Source organism: Bombina bombina, chromosome 7 (assembly GCF_027579735.1).
Source record: "Bombina bombina isolate aBomBom1 chromosome 7, aBomBom1.pri, whole genome shotgun sequence".
In the NCBI taxonomy this organism is placed as follows: domain Eukaryota; kingdom Metazoa; phylum Chordata; class Amphibia; order Anura; family Bombinatoridae; genus Bombina; species Bombina bombina.
The window spans coordinates 471,856,904-471,873,213 of record NC_069505.1 but is presented as its reverse complement, the minus strand read 5'-3'; the positions used below and the strand labels follow the sequence as shown (position 1 = coordinate 471,873,213).

The window sequence follows — 16,310 nt, the reverse complement described above, 5'->3', positions numbered from 1 at the left end:
CCCAAGGGAACTGAGAGTCCGTAAGAGGAGGGGATGGTCAACAGTGTCAAAGGCAGCAGACAGGTCAAGTAAGATAAGTATAGAATAGTGGCCATTGTTTTTAGCAGAAAGAAGATCGTTAGTAACCTTGGTGAGGGCAGTCTCAGTTGAGTGTTGGGGACGGAAGCCAGATTGCAGGGGGTCAAGCAGTGAGTTGGAGGATAGGAAGTGTGTTAGGCGATTGAAAACTAGTTTTTCCAGGACTTTAGAAGCTAGCGGAAGTAGTGATATGGGGCGGTAGTTTGCAGGAGAATTGGGGTTGAGGGAGGGTTTTTTGAGGATGGGGGTGACCTTTGCATGTTTGAAGGATGATGGAAATGAACTAGTAGTAAGGGATCGGTTGAATATGTGAGTAAGAGCTGGGGTGAGGGTAGAGGACAGAGAGGGTATTAGATGTGAAGGGATAGGGTCAAGGGGGCATGTAGTGAGGTGTGAGGAAGATATTAGGGAACTCACTTCATTCTCAGTGGTTGGGGGGAAGGTACTGAGAGTGTTGGAGGGGGTGACCGGGGGAGCAGTTAAAAGGTTGCAGTCTTGTGGTGGGATGTTGCTTCTGATGGTAAGTGTTTTGTTGAAAAAGGAATAATTAACACTTAGTTGATAGACATTTACATTTCCTGGCCATCCTGGAAATGTATCTCAAACTTCAGACTTCCGGTCTCTCTGACTACAGGAGGTCTATGATGAACTGACTCTTTAGGCAGGAAACTCCATATATGGGCGTTCAAACCTGATAGTGCCATGTGATAATAATCCCTTTTAAAGTTGCCTGCCTTTTTATCTAAACAAATGTCGGCTCCTTTGTACTTTGAGATGTGTATTTGGTCAGAAAGAGGGGGGTTTGATTTCTGGTCTTCACCCAGCCGGGCACAAGTGGACCTCCAGAGGGGAAGAAGTCTTCATCCGATCCGGGCAGAAGAGGACATCCAGACTGGCAGAAGTCTTCATCAAGGCGGCATCTTCTATCTTCATCCATCCGGAGCGGGTCCATCCTCAATCCATCCGACGCAGAGCATCCTCTTCCATCGACGTCCTAACAAAGAATGAAGGTTTCTTTAAATGACGTCATCCAAGATGGCGTCCCTTGAATTCCGATTGGCTGATAGGATTCTATCAGCCAATCGAAATTAAGGTAGGAAAAATCCTATTGGCTGATCCAATCAGCCAATAGGATTGAGCTTGCATTCTATTGGCTGTTCCAATCAGCCAATAGAATGTGAGCTCAATCCTATTGGCTGATTGGACCAGCCAATAAGATTTTTCCTACCTTAATTCCGATTGGCTGATAGAATCCTATCAGCCAATCGGAATTCAAGGGACGCCATCTTGGATGACGTAATTTAAAGAAACCTTCATTCTTCGTTAGGACGTCGATGGAAGAGGATGCTCCTCGTCGGATGGATTGAAGATGGACCCGCTCCAGATGGAAGAAGATGGAAGATTCCGCCTGGATGAAGACTTCTGCCGGTCTGGATGTCCTCTTCTGCCCGGATCGGATGAAGACTTCTTCCCCTCTGGAGGTCCACTTGTGCCCGGCTGGGTGAAGACGGCTCAAGGTAAGGTGATCTTCAAGGGGGTAGTGTTAGGTTTTATTAAGGGGGGATTGGGTGGGTTTTAGAGTAGGGTCGGGTGTGTGGGTGGTGGGTTTTAATGTTGGGGGGGGTATTGTATTTTTTTTTTACAGGTAAAAGAGCTGATTACTTTGGGGCAATGCCCCGCAAAAGGCCCTTTTAAGGGCTATTTGTAATTTAGTATAGGGTAGGGATTTTTATTATTTTGGGGGGCTTTTTTATTTTATTAGGGGGATTAGATTAGGTGTAAATAGTTTAAAATTCTTGTATTTTTTTATTTTCTGTAATTTAGTGTTTTTTTTGTACTTTATTAGATTTTATTTAATTGGAATTAGTTTTATTTAATTGTAGTTAATTTATGTAATTATTTTAATGATAGTGTAGTGTTAGGTGTAATTGTAACTTAGGTTAGGATTTATTTTACAGGTACTTTTGTATTTATTTTAGCTAGGTAGTTATTAAATAGTTAATAACTATTTAATAATTATTCTACCTAGTTAAAATAAATACAAAGTTGCCTGTAAAATAAAAATAAATCCTAAAATAGCTACAATGTAATTATTAATTATATTGTAGCTATCTTAGGGTTTATTTTATAGGTAAGTATTTAGTTTTAAATAGGAATAATTTAGTTAATAATAGTAATATTTATTTAGAATTATTTAAATTATATTTAAGTTGGGGGGGGTTAGGGTTAGACTTAGGTTTAGGGGTTAATAACTTTATTATAGTGGCGGCGGTGTAGGGGGGAGCAGGATAGGGGTTAATATATATAATGTAGGTGGCGGCGGGCTCCGGGAGCGGCGGTTTAGGGGTTAAACATTTTATTTCGTTGCGGCGGGGTCCAGGATCGGCAGGATAGGGGTTAATAACTTTATGTAGGTGCCGGCGGGGTCCGGGAGCGGCAGGATAGGGGTTAATAACTTTATGTAGGTGCCGGCGGGGTCCGGGAGCGGCAGGATAGGGGTTAATAACTTTATTTTCAGGAAAAGGGGGGTATCAACGGCACTGCTATGCAAGTATTACTTTTATACTCAATATTACTTTTAACCCTGTATCGCTATTAGTGAAATCTGGGAATTATTCCCTTTCAAATTTAGTTAGCTCAGATAGGTGCTATGTAGTATTCAACATATGAAGCATATAGTAGAGAGAGGCTCTAACTAGACAGACTACATGTATAGCACTCGAAGGGTTAATATTGGGTGCATCAATAAGTAATAAGAAGACTCTATTACATAAGGCAAATCAGAGTTGCTGATTATTGAGTGAGTGTACGTGCTCTACGTTAAAACATAACTTTTATTAGATCAAACATAAATAAAATACTGGAAAAATTGTTAAAAACACACTCAGATGCTAAAAAAGAGGGTTGAACAACCTGAATTACGGTAAATTCAATATAGTAAGGTAGGTAATATTGTTGTGCTTAACAACTACTTGAGTTAGATTGTATCAACTTATTGTATATTGATACAGTCTTTAGTAGAAAGATTTTTTACTCAAAATAGTTTATTATAAGTAGAAGAATACTTTGTTTTATTTATTTATTGAGTTCTTTGTAAAGCTTCTTAAATTAATTGTTAAACACAAGAGCCGCTGAATGCTGTGGAGTTATAATAGGTCCATATAGCTCTAATATTCAGGTTTCACCCACTATTAGTTTATGTGGGTCTTATATCCTATGAGCTTGAAATAAGCTGATAGATGTGCAATGCACCCAGTTTAGAGCTACTAGATTAAATATTCAATACATATACACTTTGCAGACTGTTCCAGGTCGACTGGAAACTGTAGGTTTGTATATAATTCAAAGTATCAACAGTACCGCGTACTTGTTATAAACTTATATATTAAGAGTAACAGTTGTGCACATATATATGGGAGCAATAATCAAAAGCTCAACATAGATAGAGTTGTGAACAGTGATTATAAGTTTTGTAGCATTATGAATCAAAGATTAAACCTCCTGTCCAATGTTGAACTCTAATAGTGTTAGTATACAAGCCTCACTAACGTGTGGGTAGCTGTTTACCGGTACATATGTTGACTCTTACCTATAGCCTAGTAGAGCTATCTGCATATAGTCTGCAGTCAGCGTTGCTCATTATATAAAGCAACCGTGTGTATATCACTATCGTTTTAAATAAAAGAGAGCCCCACTTCCTAATGTTGAGCTTAAATTGCGAAATAGACTCCACTGCTAAGAGTTTAGCATATACGGTTAAGTGCTAAGTTCAAAAAGCTGAGGCTCGATACCTACAATTACACCTTTTAAGTAAATAGAATCAGGTCTAATATTACAGCATTAAAGCATTCTGAGGCTAGTCTAAAATACAGGAGCTCCAGGACTCCTCACCATATCCCTAACGTCCCTGACATGTTTCGCCCTAACGGCTTTTTCAAAGGGTCCCTTAGCAGTGGAGTCTATTTCGCAATTTAAGCTGGAACAGTCTGCAAAGTGTATATGTATTGAATATTTAATCTAGTAGCTCTAAACTGGGTGCATTGCACATCTATCAGCTTATTTCAAGCTCATAGGATATAAGACCCACATAAACTAATAGTGGGTGAAACCTGAATATTAGAGCTATATGGACCTATTATAACTCCACAGCATTCAGCGGCTCTTGTGTTTAACAATTAATTTAAGAAGCTTTACAAAGAACTCAATAAATAAATAAAACAAAGTATTCTTCTACTTATAATAAACTATTTTGAGTAAAAGATCTTTCTACTAAAGACTGTATCAATATACAATAAGTTGATACAATCTAACTCAAGTAGTTGTTAAGCACAACAATATTACCTACCTTACTATATTGAATTTACCGTAATTCAGGTTGTTCAACCCTCTTTTTTAGCATCTGAGTGTGTTTTTAACAATTTTTCCAGTATTTTATTTATGTTTGATCTAATAAAAGTTATGTTTTAACGTAGAGCACGTACACTCACTCAATAATCAGCAACTCTGATTTGCCTTATGTAATAGAGTCTTCTTATTACTTATTGATGCACCCAATATTAACCCTTCGAGTGCTATACATGTAGTCTGTCTAGTTAGAGCCTCTCTCTACTATATGCTTCATATGTTAATAACTTTATGTAGGTGGCGGCGGGGTCCGGGAGCGGCGGTTTAGGGGTTAATATATTTATTATAGTTGCGGCGGGGTCCGGGAGCGGCGGTTTAGGGATTAATACGTTTATTTAGTTGCGGGGGGCTCCGGGAGCGGCGGTTTAGGGGGTAAAACTGTATAGTATAGTGTGGGTGCTTAGTGACAGTATAGCAAGAAAGCTGCGAATAAGCCAAAGAGCAGCGCGATCGATGACTGTTAGTTAACAACAGTCCGCTGCTCATCGCACTGTACTTGGTGCGCGGCTTTTTGACAGCTTTCTTGATAAATTTGGCGAACGTATTCAGGTCCGCGGCTGCGATGTTAGACGAGCGTATTGGGACCGTCGAATGCAGGTAAGTAGACAACTTGATAATAGAGGCCTTAATGTGAGACAGGGGAAGTCTTTTTATACTAGATCTGTATAAAGGTAATGGGGAGTATATACGGTATTGATGAGTGGATGTGTGTGTGAGGTAGAAGAAACCTCTCTAATATATATCTGTGTATACGGTACTGGTGACAGGGTTCTGGTGTGTGAAGTAGGGGAAGTCTTTCTATACTATATCTGTATATAAGGTATTGATGAGGGGATATGTGTGTGAGGCAGAAGGAACCTCTCTATAATATATATCTGTGTATGAACTTCTGAGGAAGGGGCTGTGTGTGTGAGGCAGAGGAAGCATTTTTATTTAAGGTACTGATCAGGGGGATGTGTGTGATACAGAGGGAACCTATCTATAATATTATATATCTGTATATAAGGTACTGGAGAGGGGGCTGTGTGTGGGATACAGAGGGAATCTATCTATAATATTATATATCTGTATATAAAGCACTGGAGAGGGACTGTGTGTGTGTGATACAGAGGGAATCTATAATATTATATATCTGTATATAAAGCACTGGAGAGGGGGCTGTGTGTGTGATACAGAGGGAATCTATAATATTATATATCTGTATATAAAGCACTGGAGAGGGGGCTGTGTGTGTGATACAGAGGGAATCTATAATATTATATATCTGTATATAAAGCACTGGAGAGGGGGCTGTGTGTGCTATACAGAGGGAATCTGTATATAATATTATATATCTGTATATAAAGTACTGGAGAGGGGCTGTGTGTGTTATACAGAGGGAATCTATATTATTATATATCTGTATATAAAGCACTGGAGAGGGGGCTGTGTGTGTGATACAGAGGGAATCTATAATATTATATATCTGTATATAAAGCACTGGAGAGGGGGCTGTGTGTGTGATACAGAGGGAATCTATAATATTATATATCTGTATATAAAGCACTGGAGAGGGGGCTGTGTGTGCGATACAGAGGGAATCTGTATATAATATTATATATCTGTATATAAAGTACTGGAGAGGGTGCTGTGTGTGTGATACAGAGGGAATCTATCTATAATATTATATATCTGTATATAAAGCACTGGAGAGGGGGCTGTGTGTGTGATACAGAGGGAATCTCTCTATAATATTATATATCTGTATATAAAGCACTGGAGAGGGGGCTGTGTGTGTGATACAGAGGGAATCTATCTATAATATTATATATCTGTATATAAAGTACTGGAGAGGGGGCTGTGTGTGTGATACAGAGGGAATGTATCTATAATATTATATATCTGTATATAAAGCACTGGAGAGGGGGCTGTGTGTGTGATACAGAGGGAATCTATCTATATTATTATATATCTGTATATAAAGTACTGAAGAGGGGGCTGTGTGTGTGATACAGAGGGAATGTATCTATAATATTATATATCTGTATATAAAGTACTGGAGAGGGGGCTGTGCGTGTGATACAGAGGGAATGTATCTATAATATTATATATCTGTATATAAAGCACTGGAGAGGGGCTGTGTGTGTGATACAGAGGGAATGTATCTATAATATTATATATCTGTATATAAAGTACTGGAGAGGGGGCTGTGTGTGTGATACAGAGGGAATCTATCTATAATATTATATATCTGTATATAAAGCACTGGAGAGGGGACTGTGTGTGTGTGATACAGAGGGAATCTAGCTATAATATTATATATCTGTATATAAAGTACTGAAGAGGGGGCTGTGTGTGTGATACAGAGGGAATCTATAATATTATATATCTGTATATAAAGCACTGGAGAGGGGGCTGTGTGTGTGTGATACAGAGGGAATCTATAATATTATATATCTGTATATAAAGCACTGGAGAGGGGGCTGTGTGTGTGATACAGAGGAATGTATCTATAATATTATATATCTGTATATAAAGCACTGGAGAGGGGGCTGTGTGTGTGATACAGAGGAAATCTCTATAATATTATATATCTGTATATAAAGCACTGGAGAGGTGGCTGTGTGTGTGTGATACAGAGGGAATCTATAATATTATATATCTGTATATAAAGCACTGGAGAGGGGGCTATGTGTGTGATACAGAGGGAATATATCTATAATATTATATATCTTTATATAAAGCACTGGAGAGGGGGCTGTGTGTGTGATACAGAGGAATGTATCTATAATATTATATATCTGTATATAAAGCACTGGAGAGGAGGCTGTGTGTGCGATACTGAGGGAATCTCTCTATAATATTATATATCTGTATATAAAGCACTGGAGAGGAGGCTGTGTGTGCGATACAGAGGGAATCTCTCTATAATATTATATATCTGTATATAAAGCACTGGAGAGTGGGCTGTGTGTGTGATACAGAGGGAATCTATAATTTCTCCTGTTAAGTGTGGTCAGTCCACGGGTCATCATTACTTCTGGGATATTAACTCCTCCCCAACAGGAAGTGCAAGAGGATCACCCAGCAGAGCTGCTATATAGCTCCTCCCCTCTACGTCACACCCAGTCATTCTCTTGCACCCAACTAATAGATAGGATGTGTGAGAGGACTGTGGTGATTTTACTTAGTTTTTTATAACTTCAATCAAAAGTTTGTTATTTTAAAACGGCACCGGAGTGTGTTGTTCCTTCTCAGGGAGAATTTGAAGAAGAATCTACCTGAGTTTCTGTATGATTTTAACCGGAGTAGTTAAGATCATGTTGCTGTTCTCGGCCATCTGAGGAGTGAGGTAAACTTCAGATCAGGGGACAGCGGGCAGGTTCACCTGCAAAGAGGTATGTAGCAGCATATTATTTTCTGAGAATGGAATTGACTAGAAAATACTGCAAATACCGATATAAAGTAAGTTCAGCCTTAAATGCAGTAGTAGCAACTGGTATCAGGCTGTCATGTATGTATATTTTCACTTCAGTATTCTGGGGAATGGCACTTCACTGGAATGATACTGTATGAATAAAACTTTAGCCTATTTTGCAGTGAGAACGGCTAGCAGCAGGCTTTCTGTGACAATTTATTTATTTGATGTTAAACGTTTTGCTGGCATGTTAAATCGTTTAATTTTCTGAGGTACTGGGTGAAAAATTGTTTTGGGCACTATTTTTATCCACTTGGCGGGCATTTTATTTAATTTATGACAGTTTACTGATCTCCCTCACTGTTGTGTGTGAGGGGGAGGGACTTAATTTGGCGCTTTTACTACGCATCAGAAATTCAGTCATAAGTCTGTTTTTCTTCCCTGCATGATCCGGTTCGTCTCTACAGAGCTCAAGGGTCTTCAAAAGTTATTTTGAGGGAGGTAATCACTCACAGCAGACCTGTGAGATTGTGCTTTGACTGTGATAAAAAAACTTATGTACTAATTGCATTGATGCTACTTTAAATAAAAGTCAATCTGTACAAATTGAACATCATTCACCAGACAACGAGAGGAAAGTTATGCCGACTAACTCCCCTCACGTGTCAGTACCTGCATCTCCCGCTCGGGAGGTGCGTGATATGGTAACGCCGGGTACTTCAGGGCGGCCATTACAAATCACATTGCAGGACATGGCTAATGTTATGACTGAAGTTTTGTCTAAATTACCAGAACTTAGAGGGAAGCGTGACCACTCTGGGGTGAGAACAGAGTGCGCTGATAATACTAGGGCCATGTCAGATACTGGGTCACAGTATGCGGAACATGAGGACGGAGAGCTTCAATCTGCAGGTGACGGTTCTGATCCCAATAGAGTGAATTCAGACATTTCTAATTTTAAGTTTAAGCTTGAAAACCTCTGCGTTCTACTAGGGGAGGTATTAGCGGCTCTGAATGATTGTAATACCGTTGCAATCCCAGAGAAATTATGTAGGCTGGATAGATACTATGCGGTACCGGCGAGTACTGACGTATTTCCTATACCTAAGAGGCTTACAGAGATAATTACTAAGGAGTGGGATAGGCCCGGTGTACCCTTTTCCCCCCCTCCTGTATTTAGAAAAATGTTCCCAATAGACGCCACCACACGGGACTTATGGCAGACGATCCCTAAGGTGGAGGGAGCGGTTTCTACTCTGGCTAAGCGTACCACTATCCCGGTGGAGGATAGCTGTGCCTTTTCAGATCCAATGGATAAAAAATTAGAGGGTTACCTTAAGAAAATGTTTGTTCAACAAGGTTTTATATTGCAACCCCTTGCATGTATTGCGTCTGTTACGGCCGCGGCCGCTTTTTGGTCCGAGTCCCTGGAAGAGACTCTTGACTCAATTACTATCGAAGAGATTTCAAACAGGCTTAAAACACTTAAGCTAGCTAATTCATTTGTTTCAGATGCCGTAGTACATTTAACTAAACTTATGGCTAAGAATTCAGGATTCGCCATTCAGGCACGCAGAGCACTGTGGCTAAAATCCTGGTCAGCTGACGTTACTTCTAAATCTAAGTTACTTAACATACCTTTCAAAGGGCAGACCTTATTCGGGCCCGGTTTGAAAGAAATTATCGCTGACATTACAGGAGGTAAAGGCCATGCCCTGCCTCAAGACAGAGCCAAACCTAGGGCTAGACAGTCTAATTTTCGTTCCTTTCGTAATTTCAAGGCAGGAGCAGCATCAACTTCCTCTGCACCAAAGCAGGAAGGAGCTGTTGCTCGTTACAGACAAGGCTGGAGACCTAACCAGTCCTGGAACAAGGGCAAGCAGGCCAGAAAACCTGCTGCTGCCCCTAAGACAGCATGAATTGAGGGCCCCCGATCCGGGAACGGATCTAGTGGGGGGCAGACTTTCTCTCTTCGCCCAGGCTTGGGCAAGAGATGTCCAGGATCCCTGGGCGTTAGAGATCATATCTCAGGGATATCTTCTGGACTTCAAATCCTCTCCCCCAAAGGGGAGATTCCATCTGTCAAGGTTGTCAACAAACCAAATAAAGAAAGAGGCGTTTCTACACTGTGTACAAGATCTGTTACTAATGGGAGTGATCCATCCGGTTCCGCGGTCGGAACACGGACAGGGGTTTTACTCAAATCTGTTTGTGGTTCCCAAGAAAGAAGGAACCTTCAGACCAATCTTGGATTTAAAGATCCTAAACAAATTCCTAAGAGTTCCATCGTTCAAAATGGAAACTATTCGGACAATTCTACCCATGATCCAAAAGGGTCAGTACATGACCACAGTGGATTTAAAGGATGCTTACCTTCACATACCTATTCACAGAGATCATTATCGGTACCTAAGGTTTGCCTTCCTAGACAGGCATTACCAGTTTGTAGCTCTTCCATTCGGGTTGGCTACGGCTCCAAGAATCTTCACAAAGGTTCTGGGGGCTCTTCTGGCGGTGCTAAGACCGCGAGGAATTTCAGTAGCTCCATACCTAGACGACATTCTGATACAAGCTTCAAGCTTTCAAACTGCCAAGTCTCATACAGAGTTAGTACTGGCATTTCTAAGATCGCATGGGTGGAAGGTAAACGAAAAGAAGAGTTCTCTCTTTCCACTCACAAGAGTTCCCTTCTTGGGGACTCTTATAGATTCTGTAGAAATGAAGATCTACCTGACAGAAGACAGGTTAACAAAACTTCAAAACGCTTGCCGTGTCCTTCATTCCATTCAACACCCGTCAGTGGCTCAATGCATGGAGGTGATCGGCTTAATGGTAGCGGCAATGGACATAGTTCCCTTTGCACGCTTACACCTCAGACCGCTGCAATTGTGCATGCTAAGTCAGTGGAATGGGGATTACTCAGATTTGTCCCCTACTCTGAATCTGGATCAAGAGACCAGAAATTCTCTTCTGTGGTGGCTTTCTCGACCACATCTGTCCAGGGGGATGCCATTCAGCAGGCCAGATTGGACGATTGTAACAACAGACGCCAGCCTGCTAGGTTGGGGCGCTGTCTGGAATTCCCTGAAGGCTCAGGGATCATGGACTCAGGAGGAGAGTCTCCTGCCAATAAACATCCTGGAATTGAGAGCAGTTCTCAATGCCCTTCTGGCTTGGCCCCAGTTAACAACTCGGGGGTTCATCAGATTTCAGTCGGACAACATCACGACTGTAGCTTACATCAACCATCAAGGAGGGACAAGAAGCTCCCTAGTGATGATGGAAGTATCAAAGATAATTCACTGGGCAGAGTCTCACTCTTGCCACCTATCAGCAATCCACATCCCGGGAGTGGAGAACTGGGAGGCGGATTTTCTAAGTCGTCAGACTTTTCATCCGGGGGAGTGGGAACTTCATCCGGAGGTCTTTGCCCAAATACTTCGACGTTGGGGCAAACCAGAAATAGATCTCATGGCGTCTCGACAGAACGCCAAGCTTCCTTGTTACGGGTCCAGATCCAGGGATCCGGGAGCGGCCCTGGTAGTTGCTTTAACAGCACCTTGGACCTTCGGGAGGGCTTATGTGTTTCCACCCTTCCCGATGCTTCCTCGATTGATTGCCAGGATCAAACAGGAGAGAGCATCGGTGATTTTAATAGCGCCTGCGTGGCCACGCAGGACCTGGTATGCAGATCTAGTGGACATGTCATCCTGTCCACCTTGGTCTCTGCCTCTGAGACAGGACCTTCTGATTCAGGGTCCCTTCAAACATCAAAATCTAATTTCTCTGAAGCTGACTGCCTGGAAATTGAACGCTTGATTTTATCAAAACGTGGATTTTCTGAGTCAGTAATTGATACCTTAATACAGGCTAGGAAGCCTGTTACCAGAAAGATTTACCATAAAATATGGCGTAAATACCTATATTGGTGCGAATCCAAAGGTTACTCTTGGAGTAAGGTTAGGATTCCTAGGATATTGTCTTTTCTACAAGAAGGTTTAGAAAAGGGTTTATCCGCTAGTTCCTTAAAGGGACAGATCTCAGCTCTGTCCATTCTGTTACACAAACGTCTGTCAGAAGTTCCAGACGTTCAGGCTTTTTGTCAGGCTTTGGCCAGGATTAAGCCTGTGTTTAAAACTGTTGCTCCGCCATGGAGTTTAAACTTAGTTCTTAGCGTTTTACAGGGTGTTCCGTTTGAACCCCTTCATTCCATTGATATAAAATTGTTATCTTGGAAAGTTCTGTTTTTAATGGCTATTTCCTCGGCTCGAAGAGTCTCTGAGTTATCAGCCTTACATTGTGATTCTCCTTATCTGATTTTTCACTCAGACAAGGTAGTTCTGCGTACTAAACCTGGGTTCTTACCTAAGGTAGTCACTAACAGGAATATCAATCAAGAGATTGTTGTTCCATCCTTGTGTCCAAATCCTTCTTCAAAGAAGGAACGACTTCTACACAATCTGGATGTAGTTCGTGCCCTGAAATTTTATTTACAGGCAACTAAAGATTTTCGACAAACGTCTTCCCTGTTTGTCGTTTATTCTGGTCAGAGGAGAGGTCAAAAAGCTTCTGCTACCTCTCTCTCTTTTTGGCTTCGTAGCATAATACGTTTAGCTTATGAGACTGCTGGACAGCAGCCTCCTGAAAGAATTACAGCTCACTCCACTAGAGCTGTGGCTTCCACTTGGGCCTTTAAGAATGAGGCCTCTGTTGAACAGATTTGCAAGGCTGCAACTTGGTCTTCGCTTCATACTTTTTCCAAATTTTACAAATTTGACACTTTTGCTTCTTCGGAGGCTATTTTTGGGAGAAAGGTTCTTCAGGCAGTGGTTCCTTCCGTATAAAGATCCTGCCTGTCACTCCCGTCATCCGTGTACTTTAGCTTTGGTATTGGTATCCCAGAAGTAATGATGACCCGTGGACTGACCACACTTAACAGGAGAAAACATAATTTATGCTTACCTGATAAATTCCTTTCTCCTGTAGTGTGGTCAGTCCACGGCCCGCCCTGTTTTTTATGGCAGGTCTAAATTTTTAAATTATACTCCAGTCACCACTGCACCCTTTAGCTTCTCCTTTCTCGTTGGTTCTTGGTCGAATGACTGGGTGTGACGTAGAGGGGAGGAGCTATATAGCAGCTCTGCTGGGTGATCCTCTTGCACTTCCTGTTGGGGAGGAGTTAATATCCCAGAAGTAATGATGACCCGTGGACTGACCACACTACAGGAGAAAGGAATTTATCAGGTAAGCATAAATTATGTTTTTATATATCTGTATATAAAGCACTGGAGAGGGGGCTGTGTGTGTGATACAGAGGGAATCTATATATAATATTATATATCTGTATATAAAGCACTGGAGAGTGGGCTGTGTGTGTGATACAGAGGGAATCTATAATATTATATATCTGTATATAAAGTACTGGAGAGGGGGCTGTGTGTGTGATACAGAGGGAATGTATCTATAATATTATATATCTGTATATAAAGCACTGGAGAGGGGCTGTGTGTGTGTGATACAGAGGGAATCTATAATATTATATATCTGTATATAAAGCACTGGAGAGGGGCTGTGCGTGTGATACATAGGGAATATATCTATAATATTATATATCTGTATATAAAGCACTGGAGAGGGGCTGTGTGAGTGATACAGAGGGAATCTATAATATTATATATCTGTATATAAAGCACTGGAGAGGGGACTGTGTGTGTGTGATACAGAGGGAATCTAGCTATAATATTATATATCTGTATATAAAGTACTGGAGAGGGGGCTGTGTGTGTGATACAGAGGGAAGCTATAATATTATATATCTGTTTATAAAGCACTGGAGAGGGGGCTGTGTGTGTGATACAGATGGAATCTATAATATTATATATATGTATATAAAGCACTGAAGAGGGGGCTGTGTGTGTGATACAGAGGAATGTATCTATAATATTATATATCTGTATATAAAGCACTGGAGAGGGGGCTGTGTGTGTGATACAGAGGAATGTATCTATAATATTATATATCTATATATAAAGCACTGGAGAGGAGGCTGTGTGTGCGATACTGAGGGAATCTCTCTATAATATTATATATCTGTATATAAAGCACTGGAGAGGAGGCTGTGTGTGCGATACAGAGGGAATCTCTCTATAATATTATATATCTGTATATAAAGCACTGGAGAGTGGGCTGTGTGTGTGATACAGAGGGAATCTATAATTTTATATATCTGTATATAAAGCACTGGAGAGGGGGCTGTGTGTGTGATACAGAGGGAATCTATATATAATATTATATATCTGTATATAAAGCACTGGAGAGGGGGCTGTGTGTGTGATACAGAGGGAATCTATAATATTATATATATGTATATAAAGCACTGGAGAGGGGGCTGTGTGTGTGATACAGAGAGAATCTATAATATTATATATCTGTATATAAAGCACTGGAGAGGGGCTGTGTGTGTGACACAGAGGGAATCTATCTATAATATTATATATCTGTATATAAAGCACTGGAGAGGGGGCTGGGTGTGTTATACAGAGGGAATCTATAATATTATATATCTTTATATAAAGCACTGGAGAGGGGGCTGTGTGTGTGATACAGAGGGAATCTATCTATAATATTATATATCTGTATATAAGGTACTGGAGAGGGGGCTGTGTGTTATATAATATTATAGATAGATTCCCTCTGTGTCACACACAGCCCCTCTCCAGTGCTTTATATACAGATATATAATATTATAGATAGATTCTCTCTGTATCACACACACAGCCCCCTCTCCAGTGCTTTATATACAGATATATAATATTATAGATTCCCTCTGTATCACACACACAGCCCCCTCTCCAGTGCTTTATATACAGATATATAATATTATATATAGATTCCCTCTGTATCACACACACAGCCCCCTCTCCAGTGCTTTATATACAGATATATAAAATTATAGATTCCCTCTGTATCACACACACAGCCCACTCTCCAGTGCTTTATATACAGATATATAATATTATAGATAGATTCCCTCTGTATATCTGTATATAAAGCACTGGGGAGGGGGCTGTGTGTGTGTGATACAGAGGGAATCTATCTATAATATATATCTGTATATAAAGCACTGGAGAGGGGGCTGTGTGTGTGATACAGAGGGAATCTTTCTATAATATTATATATCTGTATATAAGGTACTGGGAAGGGGCAGTGTGTATGTGTGAGGCAGAGGAAGCCTTTCTATAATGTTATATATCTGTAATATATGTATATAAGGTACGGGGATGGATTGAGACTCTTAATAATATAAAATTAGCTCTGTACTTTTCTTTTACTTATGTATTTATGTGTATGACAATCTCAGCCTCCCTCTCTTTTACTCAAACAAAACCCCAGTCTCAACTTCTCAGCCCCCCCCACTCCAATTTCTTACTGGGGTTAAAGGGAAAGTAAATACCTTAAGATTTATACAAAATGAAACAGCTTTGCAATATGCGGTCATTATTTATTTTGCCCCCCTTTCATGTAACTCAGCCCTGTAAATTGAGCAATTTCTAATTCCCAGAACCTAAACTGCACCCTGCTGACTTCTTAAAGCTAATCCTGCTCTATATACCTTTTCTCTAAGTGGCTTTATTAGATAATAATGGTAGAACAATGCACTCTATAGTAGCATTATAACCGGCGGTTGCCTTATTATCTGTGGACTAAAGCCTAGATTCGCTCCTCCAAATAAGTCAAATGGTGGTTGGGTAAAAAGGGTTTCAAAGTGATAGAAAGTTCAAAAATTAAATGTCCATGGCTGCATTTCAATGTGAAATATAAACATCTTTGTAATATCCTTCCATTAGCAAATATGCCACAAGTAAAAGTTATTAGTGGTTTTCTGTAGCATATGCACATATGCTGTGAGGGCCGTGCACCAGCATTCATACACAACACCTTCTCAGAGAGTCAGCAGTGGCTGGTATGACACAAATGATGTCTTCAGAAGCAACACACACCACAGCTCTCTTAGAGGTTGTTGTGTATGAATGCTGGTGCACGGCCCTCACAGGATATGTGCGTATTCTGCAGAAATACAGTAATAACTACTCAAATTGAAATGGAACCATGCACATTTCATTTTTGTCCTTTCTATCATTTTAATGTGTTTTTAAAACATTTAAGACTTGACTGATCGTGTTATTATTCTATAGCAACCCAAGAGAAATGTCTTGTAATTACATGGTGTTCACTGGCTCTTTAAACAAAAACAGTATTTCTTTCTAATGGCACGGTGATTCCACGGATCATCTAATTACTATTTGGAATATTACTCCTGCCCAGCAGGAGGCGGCAAAGAGCACCACAGCAAAGCTGTTAAATATCACCTCCCTTCCCTCCAACCCCAGGCATTCTCTTTGCCTACGTTAAGAGCAAGGAAGTGGTAAAG

At 40.6% G+C, this 16,310-nt stretch overlaps 1 protein-coding gene across 1 annotated transcript in view; it reads left to right on the top strand.

The window, feature by feature from the left end:
* LOC128666752 (oocyte zinc finger protein XlCOF6-like) overlaps positions 1 to 16,310 on the top strand; it is a 278,882-nt gene that overhangs the window by 40,836 nt on the left and 221,736 nt on the right. The gene's annotated exons all lie outside the window — the stretch shown is intronic.